Below are 13,045 nucleotides of genomic sequence, written 5' to 3'. Positions count from 1 at the left end.
ATCTAATGCTGTCTGTTAGGGCAATAAAACTCAAATGAAATGCATGCATTGCAATTTTTAGCTGGTACTTTACATTATTAGCAAAGTGAAGGAAGAGACTCCAACTTAAAAGTGGGAGACAGATGAAGGGAAGATCACCATCCTTCTAAGACTCCAGGTTCTTCATTCACTGGCCCTGTGGCTCTTTCTCCCCCCTCCCACCTCCTTGAGCCTCAAAATAAGAATGGTATAGATTCCTGGGCCTTGGGCACCAGGTAGTGAGTGTCCTGGTAGTGGCCTTGAAATGGGTCACATGACCCAGTCTTTGCTCCCAACTGGAGTTCCCACACACTGACCCAGTTAGACTTTCCCACACTTTCAGTCTGTGGCATGTAGAAGGTGTGTGCCAGTCAGGTTCAAGTCTCAAGGTTTCCTTGTTCTCATCAGCTTAGATTTGTGCCCTGACCTTCAAACCCTGAGAGAATGATTGAGTTCCAAGCTGGGGTTCTTGGTTGCTTCTCTGAATCCCTGGAATTCTTCACCAATAAATCACCTCGTCTGCACCTTTTTCCTGTTATCTGTGTTTGATGTTTGATGTGAAAGATTACATTTTGTTTTTATGTTTTGCAGGGTCTGCCCAGAGATTGACAAAGCCCCAAGCAGGCTTGGAAGTTGTGTGAGGAGGAACACAGTTATTTCACCTATACCAACTATTTATTGAGTGCCAGATTTGTGCTGGGTTCCAGAGACTCAAAGAGAAATAAGTTAACGTTTCATTAGAGGGTGGCAGTGAAGAGGAAGGTGGGACAGTCCTGGATTACTGCCCTAAGTAGCCAAAGTGGGATCTGGCTTGCTGCAGCCTCTCATTGGCCTTCCTAAACACTGGGAAAGTACAAAAGGAGGAGAAGGAGCCAGGTAAGAGGCACAGGGATGCCTAGAAAGATTCCTTGATGAAGATGAAAGGTCTTCATGAGGTGGATGGTAAGCTACCATAGTCCATATCTGCAGAAAACTCTGCAAGATAAATAGGCCTACCCTAATACTTGACCTTTATGGGCCTGGGAGTAGTTGAAAAATAAAAATTAATGAATTAAATAGATTTAATTTAAAGTGGCTTAGACTTTGATTGGCTATAAGGTAGAGCCTCCATATCTCTGAAATGTTCAGACATTGGCATAAGGGGACTCTGGGAGACAGAGAAGACACCCCCCACCCCCGAAGATCATCTAGAAAATAGTAAGTGCACACTTGCGTGGGGTTAAATATCATCCTGTAAGAAGGAAAAAGTTTGGGAAAGCTGATCTCTGGAAGTCCCATGGTACATTTCCTCTCTACCTTCAACACAGACAAATCATAGTATAGGAAATCCTCCTCCAATGAGATGTGTCTTAGCTTGTTCTTGCTTCTATAACCAAATACCTTAGAATTTGTTTATAGGTAGAGTAAATTTATAACCCATTGTTCTGGAAGCTGGGAAGTCCAAGATCAAGGCAGCAGCAGATTTGGTGTCTGGCAAGGGTCCGTTCCTCATAGATGGCCATGAGATGACCATTCATGTGTTCTCACATGGTGGAAGTGGAGAATGAGCTCCTTCAGGCCTATTTTATAAGGACACTAATCCCTTTCGTAAGGGTGGGGTTCTCGTGATTTAGTCACCTCCTAAAAGGCTCACTTCTTAGTGCTCTTAATACTATCCCACCGAGTAGTAGGTTATAACATATGAATTTGGGTGACACCAACATTCAGACCATAGAAAGTAGTAACATCTCTCATATGCCTGTTCCTAAAGCAGTATTACCTTGAACTCTAGGCACTGATGCTATGTGGCTCTCTCCCTCATAGGAACAGTATGAAGGGCATAATTATCTATAGGAGGTAGATTGACCTTGGCTTGGGATAGTGGTAAGCATGTTGGCTAGTCAGTTCTTATACTGAGTGGCTCAGATGAGCCTTATAAAGAGGTGAACATCTCAGAGCAGGCTCCCAAAAGTCAATGGGAGGGGAGGGAATTTGGAAACAGGCAGCTTTCTTACGGATCTATCAGAAGTGACAGGAAGCAATTGAGGCTTTGGTTTGACCTCTTATAGCAGAGGAGGAAGACAGTGTTTGGGGGGTGGTCACAATGTGGTTTTATGCCTACAGAAACCTCCTTCCCTAGTAGACAAGAGTGTTGACCAGAGAACAAACCTGAGCTATATTCTGTATCTGAGGAGGTCTGGAAGCCTAAAATTACACTCACCTGCACTACATTGGCTTAAACCTAGATGTTTCTTTCAAGCTGCATGTACATTGCAAGAGAAAATTCAAAGAGAAGTTTATCTTTATGAATGCATCTCCATTCCCTATTAACTCGCACATAGAAGTTTTAGTTTATTTTACTGATAGTCCTAGGAAGAGGGTTTGTTGGTCAAGGACTATACTCTCACTTGTATAAATGGGGAAATAGACCTTGCTTAGGAATAGTCCATCAATGGCAAACAATACCTAAAACCAAGGTCTCTGTTCTCAGACCATTGTGTTTTCCAATCCATTATACCACCCGCTAGCCTTCTAAGACTATAGAAGAGCAGAAAATTATTATGAGCTAAAAAAGGAACAAGCCCTGCTGCCCAGAGGCTGAGGGTTATCAGGCAATGGGTTAAAAGATGGTAAGAGAGATAGAATTCACCTATATTTTGTGGGTATATGTTATTTTGCTTCATCCTGTGGTAAGAGGTGTGTGATCTATGTGTTTGTGTGTGTGTAGACCAACAATGAATGGAAGGGAGAAGAGAACATTATAAAATATAATTTTTGTGAGACATGAAAGAAATTTTTAGTACCCTCTTGGCTTGAACACTTGCCATACATATTACCCATTATTGTATTTCCTGGGTATTGACAAGAGAAATGGATGCTGATGTGAGAAGCAGAGTGCAATTGTTTGTGCAGGTGTGAGTGTAAATCTCCTGCTAGTAGATAGCATCCAGTTATCAGAAAATTCTCTTTTTCAAGGAAAGGCGATGAAGATAGGCTACTGCATTATCGTAAGGAACAGAGGAGGGAGAGGAGTGTCCACAAATTGAGGTGGCTACCATCAGAGAGTACAGTGTCTGAGAACCGAGGGACAGGGGATTTCAAGGAGGAAGAGTCAGCATGCAGGAGCTTGCCTGTTTTAGGGAGCAGATCCTGAGATGAAGAGTAGCATGTAGGAGGTGGGAAGGCAGTATTTTTGGAATCAACACCGGTAGGAGGGTAGGCAAAGAAGCAGGGCCAGCAGAGCAGACATTTGGCTATGGAACAGTCTCAACCAATGCCTCAGATGACACAGGGGAGCTCTGAAGCTAGGGTAGCCCTTCAGCTGAGTTAGGGGTAGGAACTGAGCCTTTATATTGTCTCCCTGACTTGTCATTGGAAATGGGCTGCTCTGGGAAAGCAGTGTAACCTGGGGCAATGTGGCTCTCTACCAAGGCCATCTTCAAAGGGGACTGGCATCCTAGGACTATCTACCAGCCATGCTCCCAGCAACAGAGTGGTGATGGCAGTTCTTCCTTCTTGAAGGGGAATCTGTGCAGTGTGTTGGTCTCAACATAGTCCACCCCTTTTGCTCCTTGGAGCTGCTTCATATATGTTTGGTATCAACTCCTCCAGGATTCAATGGGCCTCTCGTCCTAAGGAGAACTTGGAAAACTTTAGTCTCCACCACTGCTGCTGGTCTTGGGACTGGAAGTGACACCCCTCCCAGTCCTACCCTCTGTCTTAGATTTCCTGCCCCATCAGCTGGTGCTTCTGCTGGTTCTGTTGGCCTGCCTGGAGCCATGACCCTTGCCCTCATTGCTGAGCCCTGGGTCTCCATAGCCTTCTCAGTGGTGGCTGCTGTACTTGTCCAGCTGTCAAAATTGAATGAGAGAGAACCAAGAGATGCCCAAGTGCATCATCTAGGTGCAGACACATATCTCTCTTGGCTCTTATTCTAACAACAATCCCAATTCCTCCTGAAGGTCAGGAACAATGCCATTTACCTCTTTTTATTTTTTTTATTTTTCATTTCAGATGTTTTTTTTTTCTTTTATTCATATGTACATACAATGTTTGGGTCATTTCTCCCCAATTCCCCCCGACCCCCCTTTACCTCTTCTTAAGGGCTGACCTTTGTGCACAAGAAGGTCAAAGTGCAAGTGCTGATGTCCAGTCTTTTGCAGTCTTTATTCAAAGCCCCAACTTAACTTCCCCAGAGCCACCAAATCCTACTCTCTGTAATTATATTCCCTGCCAAGTTTTTCAAATACCTGCTATGCCACCCCAGCTAGTGTAGCATCACCTCACTTCACCAAGTCATATAATGTCACTGTGATCTTGTGCCAGGGGCTACCTGTGCTTTGCCCACCATCAGGGATAGGATTCTTTTTGCCTGCTGGATGTTAGGAGATCCAGCTCTAAATTTACACTTGGGACCCCAGAAGGCAGACTCAGATGACAAGCATGTGTAGGAGGGCTATTAGGGGGTGGTGCTCTTAGGAGCAATACCTATGAAAGGGAGGTTACTGAACAGGTTAGGTAGAGAAAGAAATTGGGCTATACCGGAGATACAACTGAGGCCTCAGCCAACCCTACGGGGAACTCCAAAGTGGCGTGCCTCTCCAGAGCCTTCCCAAATTGGAACAAGTGAACGGGACTTCATACTCTTATGTTGGTTAGCCAGTGATCGTAGGGCCATGATCTTGGGCAAGGAGACCGTCTTCATCTTAGACAATCCCCAAAGAGGGATGAGAGCGTGTTGTGTGCAGGCAACATTCCCAGCAGAGTGGGAGCATATAACACCTCCATTCTTGAAGGGGAAATTGTGTGGTGCATTTCTGCGCACAACAGGTGACTTGATTTCCATAATGTTAAATAATCAAAGAAGATAAGATAGCAAGTCAATAGATTTGACACTTAAGACCCCAATTAGAGTTATTGGGTTGAGGGGAGCATGAAAGAGGAATGTGAGAAAGAGAACTGTCAAAGGTTCAGTTGAAATTAAGGAAGAAAAAAAAAATTAAGGGCCTTAGGATTCAGCGTTACAAACTGTAGGTTGCATATATCCAATACTCTTATTTTATTTTATCTGTATGGTCTTAATAATTACAATTTAAAAAATTACATTTAAATTTTAACTGATATATACTAGCCTCAAATTGTATATATTAGTGAGAAACCATGTGACATTTTGATACATTCATATATTGTGGAATAGGATAAACATATATACTTTGTGAAACATCCTTTTAGCTATTTGAGATACACACAATTGTTATTTATAATCATACTGCCATGCAATAGTGCACCAAAAATTCATACTCCTAACTGCAACTTAGTGCCCACTGATCAACCCTTTCCATTTTATTAAAGTATCAAATCTCTAACTTTTCTTGAAAAATTGGAGGTTCCAGTAACACTAGACCCATATCCCTGTGAGGCAGCAATGATTTGAACTGAGTGGTTTTGCCCCTTTTAGACAAAGCAGGCACTTTTCAGCTGGCCACAGTCCCTACCTCCCCTTTGTAGCCTATTTATATACTACTTGCTGATTCTCTGTAGGGACTCAAGTTTACAACCACTGTTTTACCAGCTTTGTGATTTGTGATATATTGATTTAACATTCACTTAGTATATCATTGGGTTTTAACAACTGTGAGGGTTACATGGGATTTCATATTGATTAACTATTTTGAAATATTAATTAAGAATTTCCCTGGCAATAAGCCACTAAGGCCTGAGGTACAATGGTAAACCACAGGAGCCAAGCTCCCTGCTTATAGTCTAGTGAAGAGGTAGACATTAAATATACTACCCAATTAATGAAAAAAATAATTTCGAATAATTATAAGAGAAGATGAACCAAAGATTATCAACGTAAAGCTAGTCATCATGGCACATGCCTATGGTCCCAACCACTTGGGAGTCAGAGGCCAGGGGATTCACGAGCTCAAGGTCAACCTGGGCAAAGTTAACAAGACCCTGTATCAAAAGCAAAATACAAATGAAAGGGCTGGGGGCATGACTCAAGTGGTGGAGTGCTTGCCTAGCATTCAAAAGGACCTGGGTTCAATCCCTGGTACTGAAAAAAAAATCAACATCAACAGAGCTGTATGAACAAGGGAGAAAGACAAACAGGAAGCCATGGAAGGGTGTGAGGACTGGGGTGATGAGTGGTTGTGAACGGTACGCAAGGGCTCACACGTGATAAGGAGAAATAAACTCAGCACTGATCCAGGGGCTGGGCCAACCGCCACAGACAGAGGGCTCAGCAAGGTGCTAGAGCTGAGGTGGATATGGCCTTGAGGCTCAAACAGCAGGGAGAAGGCCATTGTGACTGGGTACAGTGAGGAAGAAGGGAGCTTGAACAGCAGGCAGGGCCAACCAAGGAGAGCTGACTATGGAATAGGCCAGACTATGGAATTTGAATTTCATTTTAAGAAAAATGTTGATTCCCCAAAAGTATTTTAGCTACAGAAATAAATGAGCTGATTTGTGTTTTAAACAAGATCATCCTGGTGTGGAGGATAGATTGTTCATGGTACCTACTGGAGGAAGCAGGAGACCAGTTAGGAGGTTACTGCAATAGTCCTGGTAAGAGAAAAATAAAGTCGAGGTTGCTGCCCAAGCCAGGAAAACAGCACACACACACACACACACACACACACACACACACACACACAGCAAATACACATGCAAAATAGTTAAGATTGTATTTAACAGAGCAGTGGGCACACCACATTAGAGGGAAAGTCAAGTCCTAGGGGAGGGCTGTTGGGAGATACTTATGGGAGGCGTTGACTTTGAAATTAAAGAAATTAAATGAAAGAGTAAGGGCTCTGAAAGAGGAGGGAAAGACATTCCAGGTAAACCAAAAGGTGTAGGCAAAGGTTCATGGTAGAAAAGAACTATGCAGAGGATGAGGAGAGAGTAGCTAGGTCGGGGCACTGTAGGAGGGCAGGAGGCAGATGTGAGTGGAGAAAGTCAGGGGCAGCTAAGGCCCAGGGGTTCCTATACGGTGACCAACAGCCATTTATGGCTCTTTAACTCTTGAAATGTGCCCAGGTTGGCTAAGGAACTGAATTTACATTTAATTTAATTTAAATTCTTATTTAAATCAAAGGAACAAGGACTATTTTTCCACTAAACAAAACTTCACCAATTAGGTAGGATTACACTTGACTTTTAAAAACTTTGTTTTTATTCTTAATGAACACATTAATTGTATATATTTATGGTACAGTACATTTCAATATGTGTTTTCATTGTGTACTACCCATAGTTGACTCTATTGAAAATTTGGCACCTAAACAGGGATGTGTTATGTGTATAAAATACAGAGCTGATTTCAAAGACTTGGCACAAAAGGAATAAAATATCTCATTAATAATCTTATATTGATTACATGTTGAAATTATAATGTTATGGATATATGAGCAAAATAAGACGTTATTAAAATTAATTTCATCTTTTTGCTTTTAAAGCTGTGATTACTAGAAAATTTAACATCATATATGGGGCTCTCCCTTTATTCCTATTCAACAAATGCTCTCCAGAGAGCAGAGGCGAGGGGCACCTATAATTTCTTTGATAATTTAGAACTGATTTTAATCAAAGTCCTTAAATAGTGATTGGTTGTACCACCCCAATCTTTAGTACAAAATCAATTGATAACTTCCTACAATACTATTTATTAACATTTATATAGTGCTTAGACCATCATCCATGTGCTGGCTGATATTCTAAGTATAATTTTTATATACTAACATGTACATTTAATTCTCAATGCACAGACTTTTTCCTGTGGTTGGCCAAGCAGGATGCAGTATTCCTGGCTGAAGAGGCTAGTCAGAGAAAGCGCTGCCATAGGAATGAGTGGAGGGTGGAGAAGATGTGAAAGTCAAGCCCATTCTTCTTGGAAGAGTGGCCTGGGGTTGAATTTTGTTGGGAAAAAAAATGACCCTCAGGGATTGAGCTGATGTATTAAAAACATTAAATAGAAGAAGAAAAGGAGCCATTCTAGAAGAATACTTTATTTTCCAGCTTAAGCTGTGAAAAGAACAGTTTCCTATTTATTAAAACAAAATTGGACTCCATTCTGTGGCTGCAATGATGCCCACAAATACCAGTTTCCTTGGCTTTGTGTTGACTTTCAAGGTAAAGCTCCACAACTATCTGAGTTGTACACAGTGACACAAGTGCACACATGTGGCCTCACAGATCCAGACATAAGCACATGGGTCAAAGAACTCGTTTTCCTTTCCTGCTGAAATTTTCACCTCCAGCCATTGCAGCCAGGGTGAATGACACATGTTGGGTTAATGACAGTGACTTCCTGTTGTATTCTCCAAAACACTGTTGATGCTGCTTTTCGGCCCCCAACAGATCATGGGGCAGAGGAAAGGTGATGCAGCAGCCTCTTGTCCATTTCTCCTCATTGTTGTGGTGAGAGGACATTTCTACTGCATTTCCTCTGCAAAGGGCAGACAGGCACACAGGTGTCCCCTTTCTGACCACGGATGCCTGGGACAGACCATTCATCCTCTCACATCCTCCTCGATGGATTTCTCTCTTTCTTGCTTTCTTTCTTTCTTTCTTTCTTTCTTTCTCTCTCTCTCTCTCTCTCTCTTTCCCTTTCTTCCTTCCTTCCTTCCTTCCTTCCTTCCTTCCTTCCTTCCTTCCTTCCTTCCTTCCTTCCTTTCTTTCTTTCTTTCTTTCTTTCTTTCTTTCTTTCTTTTCTTTCTTTCTTCCTCTCTTTCTCTTTTGGAGACAGAGTCTTGCTATGTCTCTCAGACTGGCCTAGAACTCCTGATCTTCCTGTCTCAGCTTCTCAAGTGCTGACATTATAGGTGTGAGCCACCATGTCTGGCTTCTTCATTTCTTTCCAATGGTCTTGCCATGGAACATCCCAAATCATGCCTGCTCAGGACACCATGCAGCAATTCTGCCAACTTTTTGCGGGGTGTTCACTGTAGAAGACCTGGGGAATCAGAGTGAAGCCAAAGTGGAACTGAGTGCTTATAGTTTGACATTGAACTATGTGGCATTCTCAATATTCAATCAATTTTGATCAACCAAAATGATCATTTCAGGCTGAGGGCATAGCTCAGTGATAGAGCATTTAGCTAGTATGTGCCAGCCCTGGTTTGATTCTCAGAACTGCAAAAGAAGGTAACTTAATAGGTTATGTTATAACCTAATAATATCTGAAACTATGTAAGCAAGAACTCTTGTATTTTAGTGAGCCCTAGGGAGTCACTGAACATGGTGGAATACTCAGTTTCTTAAAAAAAAAGTTTTATTAAGAACTCTTTTCTTTACTTTTTTTGTTTGGTTTTATTTTTTTAAATACTGGAAAAGTAGAAGTGTTAAGTGACACAGAAAAATAATTATGGAGAATAAACTAATTATAAATGCCAGAAAGAGAGAATAAGATTGAGTAACAACAAAAGAAGGTAGGTATTGGCAAAGGGTCGTTTGCTCAAAGGAAGAAGACAATATTACAAAGTAAATTGAACAGACTTGCCAGTTAAATTAGCTCTGAGAAAAAGAGAAAAGTTAGGGAAAACTTAGAAAAGGACAAAGAATCTTCTGTCCCTGTTATGTCATACTCTGGGTTGACACCTTGGGGTATAGTACGGGCTGGTGGGAGTCTGTGTGAAGGGGTCTCCTGCATGGTGGCATCATGGCCTCCCACTCTCCTCCCCCTCCAGCAGTCTATCAGGTGGTGTTTATTCTCCATCTTTAAAGGGTTCTTTCTCCACCAGCCGTGAAGATGAGGTCCTGTTGAGGACAAGAAGGGAGGACATAGCAAGAGACAGAAAAAGAATGGTTTTTCCATGGATTTGACTGTGATGGAAGAAGGATGAGTTTTTCGCTATGCACAGTGCATCCACACGCACCCACCAATCAGGAAGAAGACCCTTGGGTGAGTGCCCTGCTGCTCAGTAGGTGGGCTTTCTGTCACTCCTGATTTGGTCTTTTACTTTTTTTTTTTTTTTTGAGATGCTGGGGTTTGAACTCATGGCCTTGTACTTGTTAGGCAAACACTCTATCACCTGAGCCATACCTCCAGTCCAGTCTTTTACATTATTTTGACTACCTGTTTGGTAGCATTGATAATTGACAGCTGACTTTAAAACTGCTTTTGAAGAATTCAAATACTTTTAATTCTTTTGCCTTTCATTTGGTCTCCTTTTGTTTTTCTTGCTTTGTCCATTATTTTTTATTTTTCTGTTTTTTTGAACAGGGCCTTGCTATGTCATAGCCCAGGCTGGCCTCAAACTCTCGACTCTTCTGCTTCCTCCTCCCAAGTACTAGAATTATCGGAGTTCACTACAACACCAGGCTTTCTGTTATTATTTAAGTATTTCTCAAGTGTGGCACTATGCTAAGAGAGGAAGGCACAGTTTTTGCCCTTGTGAAGTCAAACACTGAGATACATATGAGTAAAACAATTAGAGAATTGCTCATTACTTTACACATTCAGAGTACATTTGCATCCTGCCCCTGTTAGCTGGGGTGGCCAAAGGAACAGTGTCACCAAGACAGGATGGGCAGGGGCATTTCTCAAAGGGATGCCCAAGCCAGTGTCCAATATTTTCTTCTGGTTAAGAATATGTTCAGTGAACATTTGCAAAGGCAAGAAATATCCTTGCTAAGACATGGAGAGGTGCAGGTTGGTGCTCAGGGGTAAGGTGAGGCATTTGTAGGTTTGGGTCTCATCAACTTGTACAGGAGGGAGAAAACCTGGGCCACAGGCCCCATCTCAGAGAAGAGCTTTAAAGGAATCAGAGGAAACAAACCAGCAAGGCAGGAGAACTTGGGGAGAGAGTGGCATAGACACCAAGGAGCAGAGAATTTGACAAGTTTAGCAGGAAAGTTGTTGGAGATGTTCTTGGAGACAGAAGCAAACCAAATATCTGAAAGTCCTCATGATCACGTTACTCAGATGGTCAGCTGAAGTTTGGGACCAATGCCTGGTGATGGAGGCAGCTTTGTAAATACTTCAGGAGTTTGTGGATCTGATATACCTGGACCTACTGACTACAGAAAAGCTTAGAGCTGGTCTGTCTGAAGGACTCATTTACTTCATTGTTAATCAGGAAATATACTCACAGAACAATACAGGAAATGAGCAGTGGATAAAGGAAAGCACAGAGCCAGGACCAGGCTCAGGTGAGTGAGGACTAGGGGCACAGTTAAAGGGCATTTGCCTGCTTCTGAGAATGAGTAGTACCTAAGAAGTCCCGCTCTATCTGAAGATTGTTTAAAAATAGAAAGGAAAAAAGCACAGAGTGATAGTCTATCACCAGATGTATGAAAAACAACAAAACAAAACTTTTACAGACAATCTCTCTGGCCCCAAGAGAATCATCACATGAGGAGGTGTTTTTCTGTCCCTTGGAACTGTAGGTATGCTTCTGACCCATCTGTGTATTCCCCAGACATGGCAAGAGACGTCACACTCTCTGACAACACATTAGGTGGTAACTCAGCTACCTTATAGGAGACATGATGTTTGTTAACAAAGAAAACTTCTCTCTGAGCAAAGCCACTCAGCCCTTCCAAAAATGGACCAAACTCTTAATTTACCTAACCAGGGCATTGAACAAGTTCTAATTCCAGCTCTGCTCCTGGCTGTCTGTGTGTCTACTTCCTTTCTTTGGGGCCACAGTTTTACAAGCTATAAAATGAGTGTATTGGACTAAATAATCTCCAATATCCCTATTCAACTTCAGCAATCTAAAGTAAGGGAAATGAGAAAGTTAGAAAAAAAATCAGAACTGTCTTCAGAAAAAAATTAATTTGAGGACTCAATACCTCAACCTTTCAAAGCAGACTACATCTTACATTTAAACCTGTGATTTTTTTTTTATACGATTGTGATTTTCCAAATGTCATGTGTTCAAAATGTGTAGTGCATTTGCCCCTCTGGTGTTTGACAGTGGGTAGATAGCCAGGATATGACTGTAGCATGTTATTAAGGTTTTTTTTTTTTTCCTGCATGTTATTGTTTGGACATTTGCAATTGCTGGTTGTATTTTTTACAAACAGCTCTGCTCTATTTAGGAAGCTGGTGATCAATAAGGCAGATTATATTTTCATCATATTCAAAAAGACTAACGTTGTGAAGACTGCCTGTTGGGGGTGTCTCTGTTTTCTTAGCAGCTCTACAATATCCTGCAGATTGTCTCCCCACCGGGCTCTTCTCTATGTTGGGTCTGTTCTGTGTTCCAAGCACCAGAAGAATCATACTCAGCCATTTGTTAATGCTAGAAAAAAAAAAAAAGTGTCACTTCTGGTAGAACTAGGCAGGAAAAAAAAAAAAAAACCAAACAAAAAAAATCTCCATGCATGGCAAGATTTTCTTTTTCCATATTTCCAAACAGTGGGGGGAAAATAATGGAATGTTTGCCTTAAAATTTTTGTTGCTTTGGCTGTGATGAAGAGAGAGTTTCTTGAAGGCAAAAATCTGTCTTTTGTCTTACTATTGCCATCTTCAGTCACAGGAAAATCTGTTCTAGCTGGCCGTTTTGTGTTATTCCTTTTTTTCCCGTTCAAATCTGTCACTTGCACCAATTGTGAAGTTATCTTGATTCAAATATGGATTTGAAGGGCACAAGAAGAAAGTGGCTGAGTTCCAGGAGATATGGTGGTCCTTTTGGTAATTCCATAAATAACTTTTCTACTCAGGCTTATGGTGATGTGGGAGCCAGGAATAGAAGGAACTTGAACAACTACTCTGAGTTATTTCCTTGGAACCCTGAAGTCTTCCTTTTGCCTCTTCTTTCTTTACAAAACCTGATGGGACAAGAGAGGTGCCTGTTTGAAGAGATGGTAAGGGAAAGCTTTCCCCTCTCATCCCCACCCTAAGACCAATGGGAATTCTTAAATTGCCCCCCATCCCCACCCTTCACTAGCAAGCTCTTTGCCAGGATTTTGACTGGAATTACTTAGACCTTAAAGATAAATCACTATAAAGTGTATCTTTTTTGAGAAGATTACTTTCCTTGATAAATTAGTCTGAAATCTCATAACAGCACATACTAGTTACTCAACACTAGTT

General features: G+C 41.7%; 1 long non-coding RNA gene across 1 annotated transcript; it reads left to right on the top strand.

Annotated features, from left to right (window-relative positions):
• The first annotated feature begins 612 nt into the window (after positions 1-612).
• LOC141414115 (uncharacterized) lies at positions 613-12,811 on the top strand. Its single transcript, XR_012439205.1, has 3 exons — positions 613-894; positions 9,744-9,904; positions 12,673-12,811. It is a non-coding gene; the product is annotated as an uncharacterized lncRNA (long non-coding RNA).
• The last annotated feature ends 234 nt before the right edge of the window (positions 12,812-13,045 follow it).

Source organism: Castor canadensis, chromosome 11, assembly GCF_047511655.1.
Source record: "Castor canadensis chromosome 11, mCasCan1.hap1v2, whole genome shotgun sequence".
Lineage (NCBI taxonomy): Eukaryota > Metazoa > Chordata > Mammalia > Rodentia > Castoridae > Castor > Castor canadensis.
This window is presented reverse-complemented; position numbering and strand designations above follow the sequence as displayed.